Here is a 14,932-nt window from a genome sequence, read left to right on the forward strand (position 1 = left end):
CTTCATTGTCTTTTTGAGCTGATCTACCACTTGGTTATTCTCCGCCTCCCGGTTGGAAGCATACTCGCGGAATCAGTCTCTGCAAACCAGCTTGCGTGGCAAGGGTATTGTTCCACAGGTCCAAAACTTTTGGGAGAGCGAGAAGGTGCAGAGGGAGAGCGATCATCTTCGCTGTGTCTTGAAGATCTTCCTGATCTTCTAGAATGAGTAGGGCTGAAACAAATTACGTTTGTCAGCCAATAATGCACTCTTTTGGTACCTAGACATACTCACGAGAAGGTGGTCCTATACCTATTGCGAGGATCTTGTCCACAGGATGAGTGGCTCATTGCAGGGCGTTACAGGAGGACCGACTGGAAAAAAAAATAGAATAGATGAAAAAGAATAAAGAGAGAGAAAGAAATAAGGCAGGGAAAAAGGTAATTAAAGAAAAAAGAGAGGGGAAGTGGGAGCAGGGGTCTTTAAAAGAAGAGGACGGGAAAAAAAAGGAAAAAAAGAAAAAGGAAAACATTTCTTCCTGTTTTTCTTCCTGTTTTTTTTTTTTTTTTTTTTTTATATCTCCCTCTTTTTTTTTTTAAGAACCAATAAGAAGGTTCTTTCTCCTTTTATTATAAATAAAAATTCCCCAAAAAAAATTAATTCTTTCCCCTCCCCCTATGCTGCACTGCAAAGTGCAAGGCATTACCTAGGGCTTTATGGAGAGGAGGAGGCAGGGAACCATCAGCCTGGATAGCTCCGAGGCTAATGGTCCCTTTGATAAGGAAAGGCCTTAAAAAAGACCGAGAAACCCTCCTCCTCCACTAATTGCAATGTTAAGGGAAATTGTGGGCAAAAGCCCTGCATGTTTCCCTTAACTAAGATGGCTGCCTGAGCCTTGATAGAACTGCGCATGCGCACACGCTTCTACCCCGCGGCCGCCGGAATCCCCGCCTCCCAGCGCTGAGACGTCAGCGAAGGAGACAAGGAGGGGAGGAGAAGAGCGGCCGAGAGGCGCATGTGGGAGCACTCCACGCCGGCCCAGCGTGTGCATGGAGCGGGACAAAGTCACACAAATGGCCAGAGAACAGATACACACAAAAAAGGGGTATCTTTTCCATTTGCCTTCCCATAGAAAAGAGGGGAGGGGGGGGGAAGGCAAAATAGGGAGGATATTTGAGAGAGTAAGGGACGAGAGAGAGAGAAAAGGAAGGAGGGGAAAAAAAAGGAAAAGGAAAAAAACAAAGGTTTAAAGGTAGTGGGTCCTCCTGCAAAAACCTGCAGGCAAATCATCCAAAATCTGTTCTTCTGCAGGCAAAATACATTCCTATGAGGAAACTCTGCACCGTACCCCAAGATCCACAGAAGGGGTTCCCAGTCTTATCAGTGCTTTGAGCGACCCAAGAAACAGGGACTGCGCACGGGAGAGGCTTAACCCGGCGGAAGCTGCCGGATGGTCAGCAGGTAAGGACATACTACTACTCTTCACCAGTCAAGATGGTATGAGGAAAAAAAGGAGAATGCTGGGAGTAGGGGGCGTCTTTCTTTTAAGCTATTCACTAGTCCTGAAGGCGGAGTAGAGGCGGAGCTCTATCATTGGTATGCTGCCATGGAGGCACCAGGAAAAAGTTTTGCATTAAGTTGTACTTTAAAGTTTCTTTTAAGGATCCTTCTATAAGCTTAAGAACAGAGTAAGTAAATGGAAACAAATAAAAGGGGCAAACCTAGACACCTATACTGTGATATCCACTATTTATATATATATATTTTTAGCAGAGACCCTGGAGAATAAAATGGCGGTTGTTGCAATTTTTTATGTCTCACGGTTATTGTGCAGCGGTTTTCAAACATAATTCTTTTGGAAGAAATACCCTTTAATGAATTTAAAAAAAAAACATCATATATACCCCAAATTTTTGTTTAATATGAAAGATGATGTTATGCCAAGTAAAAAGATACCCAACATGTCATGCTTTAAAATTGTGCACGCTCGTAAACTGGCGCCAAACTACTGCAATTAAAAATTTCCATAGTTGGTGCTTCAAAATTTTCTACAGGTTCCCTTTCCGCTCAGGTCCTGGAGGAAGATGGCCAAACGCAAGAAGAAGGTCGGCATTGTGGATAAATACGGGACCCGCTATGGTGCTTCCTAAAGGAAGATGGTCAAGAAAATTGAAATTAGCCAACATGCCAAGTACACCTGCTCCTTCTGTGGCAAAAGTAAAACGAAGAGGAAGGCTGTAGGAATCTGGCGCTGCGGTTCTTGCATGAAAATTGTAGCTGGAGGTGCCTTGACCTACATCACTACCTCGGCCATCACAGTGAAACCTGCCATCAGAAGACTGAAGGAATTAAAAGACCAACAGATCATCCATCCTTCTGAAGTTCTGCTCTTTGTCGGTTTTCCTGGACTGTTCTTTAATAAAGGATGTCTTGTAAAATGGAAAAAAAAATGCCTACAGGTTACCAGTTTAGAGTTACAGAGGAGGTCTGGTGCTAGATTTATTGCTCTCGCTCAGACGTTTGTGGCGATACCGCACATGTGTGAATCAAAGACTGCTTACACATGTGGGCATGACCTACTTATGCGTTCACCACTGTGTGCGAGCATACATATAGCTATATATATATATATATAATTTTATGACATTTTTTACATTTTTGCACTGTCCCTTAAAAAAATATATTTTTGATCACTTTTATTGTTATCACAAGGAATGTAAACATCCCTTGTGATAACAATACAGCATGACAGGTCCTCTTTATGTAGAGATCTGGAGTCTAAAACACCCTATATCTCTCCCCTACCCTTAAAGTAAAATATAAAAAAAAACAAATTTGACCTTTTGCTTAAAAAAAAAAAAAAAAAACGGCCATGTTTACATGTAGCCATAACCTTAAGTGGCGTCATAATGTCGCTCCGATCCTCCTAGGCCATAGAGATGAGTGAAGGCCATCTTTCCTTTGCTCATCTCTATGCCTAATCATCACCATTGCTGGATGTGTTCCCAGGCTCAACAATCGGCAAGGTAAGCCCAGGAACCGGCAGGGAGCGGCGAGAGGGGAGGGGGCACCCCTCCCGACACTTTTAAAAGTGAACACGCAAAGAATCACTTTTAATCTGAAAGTCCGGTGCTTGAGGAAAAAGAAAATGGAATCTAGCTGTAGCCATAACCCCAGTATTTATCATCAAATAAATGGCGTAAAATCCCAGTTAGGCAGTCAGCAAATACATATTGTTGGTCAAATTATAGGAGAAATGCAAGTCATATCCACTTGGGTGTGTGATCAAATACCTTAGACTAGGTGTTTTTAAACATTTTAATCCGAGAACTCAGATAAGAAAAATGGTAATCATACTGGGAACCAAGAAGACAATACTTACAAAAATTGCAGAAAATCCTTATGTAGACAAGCTACAATGGCTGTATAATAATAATGATAAAAAAAATAAAAATCTAAAAAACAAAACAAGAAATAAACATATTTGTTTCCATGGAACCATTCTGCTCTCCACATTTTTTTTTCTACAACGTATTTGTAAAATAATAAAAATAAAATAATATTTTTATGTAAAACGGAAAAAAAAATTTCTGAACATCATGCCATTGTGTATGCTCAAATAAATTTATTCAAAAACGTGGATCCGGGCAGATTTTGTCTGTCTGTCTATTCTATCAGATAGTTTGGCCATGAACAAACTATTTCCATTACCCATTGATGAGGTCGCTGTGTATGCATTAGCTACATACAGTGTACAGCGCTGTGTTTTACACCAATACGGGCGACTTCCCACCTGCTGCCAGAAGTAAAAAGACTTGGCCTACGTCCTTCTCTGCCATTTAGGGGAAAATACCTGGAAACAAAAGGAAATTCCCCAGGAAGAAAAGAAGATTCCTGGCCACAAAAATTATTTTCTGTAGCAAAATGAGGTGAAACTTAAGTCTTGGTTGGTTTAATTTCAAAATCAATGGTGGCACCATCGGATCACAAAGCGTAAGAAATTTCTGATTTTCAAAAGAAAATTGGTTCGGAATTCGACCCAGGTATGGCTTGCGTTAGGCCATCTGTGGCAGCAGATGGGAAGTGGCCCATACTATTGCAGAACGCAGCACTGCTTATTGTACATAGATAATGCTACTACAGTATATTACAGCACACCCAGCGACCACCTCATTACAAAAAATAAAAACAAAAAATAGTTAAAAGTCAACTGAAAGCTGTAATTCTACTTTAATCTAAAAACAAAAATGTATTATATTTCAGCATAGTTGTGGTGGCTTTTTTTATGTTTTTTTTCCCTTTATTCATATTCACACCTGGAGATCCAGCAAGTATTTCTGTTATTTTTCAATGTCCTTTACAAGACCAAGCTATCCAGCAAAAGTGGCAATAAGAGGGTTGCGACAAACTATTTAACACTGGCAGGGGTGCTTACAATGGTGAGCTTTTATTAATTTATGTAAAACCCAAAAGAAAAAAAAAATGTTAGTGTAACTGCTTATGAAGTGTTAACTGGAGTTCAGCTTTAATTTGTTAGCCAAGCCCGTCTAAATCTGCAGGGCTGGATTTCCCATAAGGCAATGTAAGCATGTGCCTACAGGCACCCTTCCTAGAGCCTGTCTGTACATGGCGGGATCTAGGGGGGTGCTGGAGCAGGCTGCGCCCCCCCCCACCAGATTTAATTTTTACCCCCCCAGGATGGCCCCCCATGAACATTGTACCCATGCCCACTGCAATTTTGAAAAGGGGAATAATAGCAAGAAGAGAGGTGGAAAGAGATGTGGGCTTTCTGTGCTGTCCCTGCTTCTGTCAGTGGAATGCTTCTCCATACTGAAAATAACACAGGATCCTCTTGGATCGCACTATACAAGTTTGATTACTCGGGAGATGAGCAGTCCTTGGAGGAGGTAGAGAACAGGTAATCAAGTCATGTACAGTCCGGTCTAAGATGATCCTGTGTTATCTGCTGGCACTTCTCCTGTCTGCACTTGCAGTAGGTGTAGGTACAATCTTCATGGGGGGTAGTCTGGGGGGGGGGGGCACAGAGAGCCCTCACCTCCACCCTACTCCTGTAAAATTGGAGGGGGGGGTTGTTTGTGCTAGGAAGGGAAGAATAATTGGGAGGAAGAGGGGGATTTGGGCAAGAAGGAGGAATGGGGGGGGGGGACATATCTGTTAGGGGGCAGAATTGGGAAAGATTCATGCTAGGAGGGGAGAATTGGGGGGGGGGGGGTCGGGGATTTTTGCTGGGAAGTGCAATTTGGGGGGGAGTTGTGATAAGAGGCCAGATTTGAGGGGAATTGTACCAGAATAGGGGATTTTGGGGGGGCGGGGGTTGTACTAGGAGGGGGATTGGGGAGGATTTCTACTAGGAGGGAGTATTTGGGGGGAGAACTTACTCTGGAAGTGGCTATTTGGGACAGGATTTACTCTAGGATTGGGGATTTGGGGGGAGAGTTTATGCTAGGAGTGGGAATTTGGGAGAGGATTTAAGCTAGGAGGGGGTATGTGGGGGAGAGGATTTGTGCTAGAAGTGGGGATTGGGGGAAAGGATTTGTGATAGAAGTTTTGATTTGTGGGAGAGGATTTGTGCTAGGAGGGGGGATTTGGGGAGAGGATTTAAGCTAGGAGGGGGTGTTTGGGGGAGAGGCTTTGTGCTGTAGTGGGAGGGGGGATTTGGAAGGAAAGAGGATATGGAGCAGTAGGAGGAGCGGGGCTAGGAGGGGTGATTTGTGGGAAATTGGAGGGTATTTGAGCTGGAAGGTGGGATTGGGGGGAAGATATGTGCTGGGAGGGGAATTTGGACAGTAAGGATGGGTCATTTTTGGATTTTTGTTTGGGGAGAATTTTATTTTGCAGAAGGAATGTATGTTTAGAGTGTGTTGACTAGTGCTGTTTTTTTTTTTTTTTTTTGGGGGGGGGGGGGACGGTTCAGAATTCTCTACCTATAGGCTCCTGAGATGTAAATCTGCTAGTTCAACACTACCCTCTCCCCAAGCTGACAAAACTGTTGTCCAAAGGCTTCTCAGGTGCTCTTCCATCGAGAGTGAAAACCCCCTAAGACAGGTAGGGGTCGATTTACTAAAATTGGAGAGTGCAAAATCTTGTGCAGCCCTGAATAGAAACCAATCAGCTTCCAGGTCAGCTAAATTGATCAAGCTGGCCCTGATGGCTTCACGGTTGCATATTTCAAAAAGTTTGTGGAGGTGTGAGATGACCAGGGAGTGAACTAGGAGTTTTGTTGTGTCTTTGGTTAGAAAGGGGCGTATTTTGGAGAGGTTGCGGAGGCTGAGGCGGCAAGATTTGGACAGCGTTTGGATGTGGGGTTTGAAGGAGAGTTCTGAGTCCAGGACAACACCTAAGACCTTGGCATGTGGGGATGGGCTGATGGTAATGAAATTGATATTGACGGAGAAATCAGGGGAAGGGGCACGCGGTGGAGGAAAAATTATAAGCTCGGTTTTGGATGGATTGAGTTTGAGGAAGTGGTGTGACATCCAGACCGATATATCTGAGAGTAAATTAGTGATACGTGAGGAGACTGAGGGAGAGAGCTGAGGAGTGGATAGATAGATTTGGGTATCGTCAGCGTAGAGATGGTATTGGAAGCCATGGGAGGCTATCAACTGACCTAGAGAGGAGGTGTAGATTGAAAATAGGAGGGGTCCAAGAACAGAGCCTTGGGGGACCCCAACAGAGAAGGGAAGAGGAGAGGAGGAAGTAGAATTGTAGGTAACGCTAAAGGTGCAGTTAGATAAGTAGGAAGATAACCAGTGAAGAGTACAGTCACGGAGACCAAAGGCATGGAGTTTTTTGAGGAGGAGGGGATGGTCAACCGTATCAAAGGCAGCAGAAAGGTCCAGAAGTAGGAGTACTGAATAGTGTCCATTGATTTTAGACGTTAGCAGATCGTTTGTCAGCTTTAGGAGTGCAGTTTCAGTGGAGTGTTGAGGCCGAAATCCAGACTGAAGGGGATCAAGGAGGCTATTCTCGGCAAGGTGGTCGCACAGTCGGTTGTAGACAAGACGTTCGAGGAGTTTGGATGAAAAGGGGAGCAAGGAAATAGGGCGTAGGTTGTTCAGATCGGTTGGGTCCAGTGAGGGCTTTTTCTGGTTCAAACATTTTATTGGAGAACAAAGTAAACAGGTAACAACAATTGGTAAACAGAGTGACAAGATAAATACAAGCCAGATGCGCTTAACAAAATAACGGCTACAATAACCATGGGTCAAACTTAGGAGTAGGTGGAGAAGAGGCAACCAGGGGGGCTGTGGCCAGGACTCTGGGACCAGCATAGCCAACCCATAGGCACCCCATAAAGGGAACACTCTGTGCCCAGGTGGGAAGGCGCGGCCAAGCAGCAGACGAAGCAAGGGTGAACAAAGCCCAGTAGCTCAGTAGCACGTGAGAAGAACCAGTGAGGGCTTTTTAAGTATGGGGCTGACTAGTGCATGTTTTAGAGAGTTGGGGAAGATGCCAGAAGAGAGGGAGAGATTGAAGATGTGGGTTAGAGAGTGTAGAATAGGGCCAGAAGGTGAACGTAGCATTTGTGAGGGAACAGGATCCAGAGGGCAGGTTGTTAAGTGGACGTTAGCAAGTAATTTAGCAACCTCGTCTGTAGTGGCGGGGTTGAATGAGGGAAGTAATGATCGCACCTGTGGGCGTGAAGCATAAGGCATGGAGGAAGGCATCTGAACAGCAGCGATCTCCTTACGAATTGTATCAATCTTCTGTTTGAAGTGGTTGGCAATCTCCTGGGCAGTGAGTGAGTCGGTGGGAGGGGGTAGTGGAGGATGGAGTAGAGAGTTAAAGGTAGCGAAGAGTTGCCGGGGGCTTGATGACAGGCTGTTAATGAGAGTGATAAAATAGGTCTGTTTGGCAGTGCGGAGATTGGAATTGTATTTTTGGAGGGCGGATTTATATTGGTTGAAATCCTTCTGCGACCGAGTCTTACGCCATAGGCGCTCAAGAGCACGGCTATGCTTTTTCAGACTTTTAGTATATGCCACAACACAGTATATAGCAGTCTAGTGACTTTTATTAGTGTCTGGCTGAGCACTGGTTAAAGCTTGTAGGAGGAGTTTTCTTTCTCCTCTGACTGTCTTATTAAGATGCATGATCCCGGACCCTCTGTCTGGACAGTGCTGATTGGCTCTGTGCTGATCACATGCACCCTCCCTCCAAAAAAAAAATAATCCCCAGCAATACACACCAAACTGAGCATGTGCAGAGTGCCTCCAAGACTCTGTACTATTAGGAGTTAGATCGGGGACAGAGGAAGAAGGGAGGCATCAGAAGAGACAGGATCAAACAGCCTTACAATGTGGAGGATTAACCCCTTAGGTTCCACAGTGAGTATAACAAGCATGCTCTCCTGCATATACAGACTGATTTTACTGTTATGGGTTTAGTAACACTTTAACCACTTGCCTACAGGGCACTTTCACCCCCTTCCTGCCCAGGCCAATTTTCAGCTTTCAGCGCTCTCACACTTTGATTGACAATAGTGCGGTCATGCTACACTGTACCCATATGAAATTTTTATCATTTTTTTCACACAAATAGAGCTTTATTTTTTGAAAAAAAAAAAGTTTTTCTTATTTTCTGTGAGTAAATTTTGAAAATAAATAAATTTTTCTCCTTCACTGATGTGCCCTGATGAGGCGTGCACTGATGGGGGCACTGATAGGCTGCACTGATGGGCACTAATGAGGTGGCACTTATGGGCACTGATGAGGTGGCACTTATGGGCACTGATGAGGTGGCACTGATGAGGAGGTACTAATATGCCACACTGATGAGCACTGATAGGCGACACTGATGAGCACTGATAGGCAGCACTGATGAGCACTGATAGGCAGCAGTGATGAGCACTGATAGGTGGCACTGATGGGCACTGAGAGGCGGCACTGACGGGCGGCACTGATGGGCACTGAGAGGTGGCACTGATGGACACTGACGGGTGGCACTGATGAGCACTGATTGACAGCACCATCAGTGCCCACACTCAGTGCCCATAATGCTGCCAGTCAGTGCCCATCAGTGCCTAGATGAGCAGGCACTGATGGGCACTAATTGTGGGCACTGATGGCGGGCACTGATGGTGGGCAGTTAGGGCATTTTATTTCACTCTTGTGTAATCAGGGCACTGGTGATCAGTGCCCTGATTAAATTTCTCTGTGTCCCCTATGAGGAGGAACTGACAGTGTGAGCCGAGGAGAGCCGAATAACGGCACTTCCTCATTTACATGTGACCAGCTGTGATTGGACACAGCCGATCACATGGGTAAAGAGTCATGTCAATGACTCTTTACCGAGATCGGGATTGCGCCGTGTCCTAGCAACACGGCTCGGTCACGATCGCCGCTCCGCTAGCCCCCGGGGGCGCGCGAGAGAGGCTGTTCTGGTGCGCCGTCATATGACGGCGTCCCAGGATAATAGCTACACCGCTCCACTGTCATTTGACGGTGGGCGGGTAGTAAGTGGTTAAGGATTGATAAGCTGCAACATATTGTTTTTTTGTTTTTTGGGGTTTAAAGGCAGAAGGTTTTTTTTTTTTTATCTTAATGCGTTCTTTGTATTAAGATACAAAGCCTTCTTTGTCCAGCAGCTTCCCCAATACACAATATTACTTACCTGAGCCCCATCTCTGTCCAGCGATGTCCACAAGTCCCTCAGCTGTCCGGGACTCTCTCTCCTGATTGGCTGAGACACAGCCACTGTGCCATTTGCTCCTGCGGCTGTCAATCAAAGTCAGTTAGCCAATCAGGAGAGAGAGGGGAGAGGCTAAATGGCAGCTCCATGTTTGAATAGACACATTGAGCTGCAGCTCGGCTCGGGTGTGCTCCTAGCAAGCTGCTTGCCGTGGGGGCACTCAACAGGAGGGAGGGGCAAGAAGAGCTGAAGAGGGACCCGAAAAGAAGAGGATCTGGGCTGCTCTGTGCAAAACCAACTGCAGAGAGGAGGTAAGTATAACATGTTTGTTATTGAAAAAACAAAACAAAAAAAAAAAAACAAGGCTTTACAATCACTTTAATACCGCCTTAAAATTGATTTTTAAATGTAAGCAATTTACATTCCTGAGTGTCATTTGGCATTAGCTTCTTGTAGTCCCTAAACAGCAGAGTTCAAACCCTATTCTGCGTAATCCCCTCCGCCTACTGCCTCGCGCGTGCTCCAGTTTCCCTTATGTATCTGTGCTGTCAGTCATGGTCACTGTACTAGATCACCACTGATCCACTGATTTTGTGCCTTGACAAACTAGGATAAACAATAAAATAGTGACCCATCACAAACATGTCCATGACCCAACTCATGGTATAAGGAAGAATTCTTTAGACAAACAATTTTATTGATACACAGAGAACACTTCTGTCTATACACAGACTGGGAACACTGGGTAGCATACAAGCTGTATGGTGGCTCCTAATAATATTTTTTATAGATCCATAAATTATGGCATCCTCAATGCAAATAGGATCTACACACCCCCAGAAAAAAAGTGTGACGAGGAACCCCAATGAATAGAAAATCATGTCAATATTTAAATTTTAAAATAAAAGAAAGTGCAGCGCTCACAAAAAAACTCAATTAATAAATTGTGAAAAAATTGTGAAAAAATGCAATGAATCATATATAAAAAGTATTGTGCACAGTAGTCAAATGAGTCCCACAAAATGCAAAAATAACGATGAAATCATGAGGAGTCCATATAAACACGTGACAAAAAGTGGTAGAAAATCACAAAAAGTCCAATATTGAGAAAATTTAAAACAGAAAAAAAGGGTAGGAAGAACCACAAGTCCCAGCATGCGTGAAGTATAATATCCAGAGGCAACTCCACTATGTGCAAAGACACCACACCAAACACTGAAGGGGGTGGCAGCTTACCAGAATCAGATGGCCCCCAACTTCATGGGAAAGCCAAAAACGCTAGAAAGATATCCCAGGCATGTAGAAACATCAACACTAATCAATCCTTCAAGACTCCAAAGGGCATGGACCTTCCAATAGATGTGGATAAAAAAGGATGCTAGAGTAATACAGTATAAAATAGATGAATTTATTGTAAAAGAAACTTACAAACATCATGGATAAAAAGCCATATATCTTATTGCAGGATCTGGATGTAAAATCAAGCTGCAGCATTCATAAACAGAAAGACAGGCCCGAATAGCGTGGTGATGTCACATCTGGTAAAATCAACCTTGTGATGAAACGCGTTGGTTGGCGTTTCGTCACAAGGTTGATTTTACCCCCAATATTTAGGTTAGGAGGTTTTAGATTTTAAGACTATATGTAAAAGTTGCCAAAAAGGCTTAATGTGGTTGTAAAGGCAGGTTTTTTTTTATCTTAATACATTCTATGCTAGATAGATAAAAAGCCTTCTGTGTGCAGAACCCCCCTCAGCCCCCCTAATACTTAACTGAGGTCCATCTAGATCCAGCAATGCTGCAGGAGTGTCTCGGTTGCCCAGGACTCCCCCTCCTTTTTGGCTGAGACGGCAGTGTGGTGCATGTGGCTCCCGCTGTCGTCAATCAAAGTCAGTCAGCCAATAAGGGAAAGGGGTGTCTCAAAGGACACAGGGAGCTGTGGCTCAGCTCAGGGGCCCCATGTGGGGGCACTCAACAGGAGGGAGGGGCTAAGAGCACCGAAGAGGGACCAGAGAAGAGGACGATCCGGGCTGCTCTGTGCAAAACCACTGCACAGAGCACGTAAGTATGACAGGTTTGTTATTTTTAACTAAAAAACATGAGACTTTAGTATCATTTTAAAGCGAATCTATGGTCAAAATTAATATCACTATATAAATTTCCACATTGTGTTTTAATTTTTCTGGCCTACTGCTATTAATGTGATAAATCTTAAACTTATATTGTATAGACCCCCTAACATTTACTTTGAATTCTGTCACACATGTTCATTATGCTCTGTGAGTAGGCACTGTCGTGTCACACATTTGACAGAGCCTGCCTTCTGAACTACAGAGGTGCTGAGAGGAGAAGTTTCAGGGGGCGGAGTCAATACAGAAGTCACTGCTTGGTGGCAGCAAGGTACCATGGGATATGTAGTCCTTAGACATTGAAAGTAAACAGCAGAAGAGAGGCTGCAAAGCATGCAGGGAATCCAGGAAGTAGTGGAAAGATTGGAAGTCAGCTGTCCCTGTCACTATATACAGTATATACTGTGAGAGGAGGATAACCTTAAGGAGTGTGTAATGTACAAAATGCAAGGGACATGAGTATGTAATGTACAGAATGCAGGGGGCAGGAGTATGTAATGTACAGAATGCAGGGGGCAGGAGTATGTATTGTACAGAATGCAGGGGACAGGAGTATGTAAGGTACAGAATGCAGGGGACAGGAGTATGCAATGTACAGAATGCAGGAGACAGGAGTGTGTAATGTATAGAATGCAGGAGACAGAAGTGTGTAATGTACAAAATGCGGGGGACAGGAGTATGGAATGTATAGAATGCAGGGGACAGGAGTGTCTAATATACAAATGCAGGAGACAGCAGTGTGTAATGTACAGAATGCAGGGGACAGGAGTGTGTAATGTACAGAATGCAAGAGACAGGCATGTGTAATGTACAGACTGCAGGGGACAGGTGTATGTAATGTACAGAATGCAGGGGACAGGAGTATGTAATGTACAAAATGCAGGAGACAAGAGTGTGTAATGTGCAAAATGCAGGAGACAAGAGTGTGTAATGTACCGAATGCAGGGGACAGGAGTATTTAATGTACAGAATGCCAGAGACAGGAGTGTGTAATGTATAGAATGCAGGGGACAGAAGTGTGTAATGTACAAAATGCGGGGGACAGGAGTATGGAATGTATAGAATGCAGGGGACAGGAATATGTAATTTACAGATTGCAAGAGACAGGAGTGTGTCATGTACAAAATGCAGGAGACAGGAGTGTGTAATGTACAGAATGCCAGGGACAGGAGTGTGTAATGTATAGAATGCAGGGGTCGGCTCCATCCATTTCCCCCAATCCCATCCTGCCTCCATCCACCACCCCAATGCAATTCCTGCTCCATCCACCACCCGATCTAATCCTAGCTCCATCCACCCCCGTTCCCATCCCAACTCTGTTTGTTCCCTGATCTCATCCCGGCTCCATCTGTCCCCCGATCTCATCCTGGCTCCATCCGTCCGGTTCAATGCACTCCACTCTGCACTGTGTCAGAGGCAGCTGGGGACTGAGACCGGCTGCCATGTGGAACCAAGACGCCCGCGCTGCCGCAAGCATTCTGGGACTCATCCTTTGTTCGCTGGGATCACGGGACACAGGCCATTTTCTGGGACGATCCTGGTGAATCAGGGATGGTTGAGAGGTAATCTGCATTATGCAGGTGTAATGTTCTGGTACCTCTGGTACCCTTGTTCCATATTTCTCCTTTGCTAATTGCGTCCCATCTTGTGTAACAAGAGACGCATATACCTTTAAGACCGGATGACATCATTGCCGAGCGCCGCTATGAGCGGCTATTTCAATCGCCGGCTTTCTCTCACTCATCGCTCGTTCAAACCACATGTTCACCGCACCTTCTCCTGTGAAGTCGGAGCTGCTGACATTTCCTTTGCTGAACTGACGCCGGAACCTCGCCGCTGATCCGTATCTCGCTACGGGATCACCTCTCTATCTATGGACATTGTTACTACTAACCTATCTAAGTGATAAGTACCCCACAGGGGATTCCTTACTAACCAATCTCCTACTGTCATCTACTGCAATTACCAGGACTATCTATCTATCTATTCCATACCATCTGCATAGACTGTTAGCTCTTGGGACTACCTTCAACTATCCTTGCACTAGGTTACTCTGTCTAAGTATACTCCATCTGTGTCCTCTTACCATCTGCACTATACTAAACAACAGAACCTATCTGCTTTACCATCACCTGCAACTCTCCTAATATTACTCCTAGTAATCACAATACAACCTGTCTCTCATCTATACATTCTCATATGTTCTATCCCTCCACTAAAACATCTGATTGAGTATATGTATATTGCATAACAGGCTGTACACCGTGATGAAGTCCTGAGAGTTGGATAGGTTTATTCAACAGTATCTCTACAAGGCTACTGAGTGTGATAATTCTGCAGCTGAAAATCCATCCATTAACAAAAACGCATGAACGTTACAGATTGAACGAGCCTTAAAAAAAATATGGATTCAGCAGAATTACCCACTCATGTACTACAATTAAAACAGCAAGTAGATGCATTGATCCTTGCGCTTACAGAGGTACAAAACGAAAATCAGACTTTGAGACAGCAGGTTGGCCGTCTCACACAGCTTTCTGCTGCTCAGCCCCGTGAGCCTAAGATAAACCCTCCTCTAGTGTTTTCTGGTGATCGGAGCAAATTTCGTGAATTTAAAAACGCATGTCGTTTGCTTTTTTTGTTAAAACCTCTAACCTACACCACTGACCAAATTAAAGTTTGTACCATCATCTCCTATTTAACGGGTGAACCCCGGGCCTGGGCAGACGCTCTCTTTGAAAAGGATGATCCACTCCTTAATTCTTACCCTCTATTCCTAGCACAACTCGCTAGTTTATATGAAGACCCCAATAAGCAGAGTACCGCTGATACCCAGTTACGGGCCTTGAAACAAGGAAGGAGACCCGTTGAAGATTTCGTGGCAAAATTTAAAAGATGGTCCCCTGATTCAGGGTGGACGACACATCTTTGAGAACGCAGTTTAGACTCGGCCTATCTGAGGCCGTTAAAGACGAGCTCGCCCGAGCGGATTTACCTGGCACTCTGGAGGGACTGATACAGACTAGTATCAATATTGACAGACGACTACGAGAAAGAAAGGCTGAGAAGATGGGCTCACCATTTTCCAGTCCTTCTCGGATGTTGCCTGCTGACCCTACTCCTATGGAGGTAGGAATGATACGCCCACCTCTGACCCTTTCTGAACGTGCC

General features: G+C 44.6%; 1 pseudogene across 1 annotated transcript in view; it reads left to right on the forward strand.

The window, feature by feature from the left end:
- Positions 1–2,058: 2,058 nt before the first annotated feature.
- LOC309550121 overlaps positions 2,059–14,932 on the forward strand; it is a 61,769-nt pseudogene continuing 48,895 nt past the window's right edge. Inside the window, exon 1 of the transcript in view lies at positions 2,059–2,544. The product of the transcript in view is annotated as an uncharacterized misc_RNA (transcript). The remainder of the gene's footprint in view (positions 2,545–14,932) is intronic.

The sequence above is a fragment of the Pelophylax lessonae genome (genome assembly GCF_965119305.1).
Source record: "Pelophylax lessonae genome assembly, chromosome: 3".
In the NCBI taxonomy this organism is placed as follows: domain Eukaryota; kingdom Metazoa; phylum Chordata; class Amphibia; order Anura; family Ranidae; genus Pelophylax; species Pelophylax lessonae.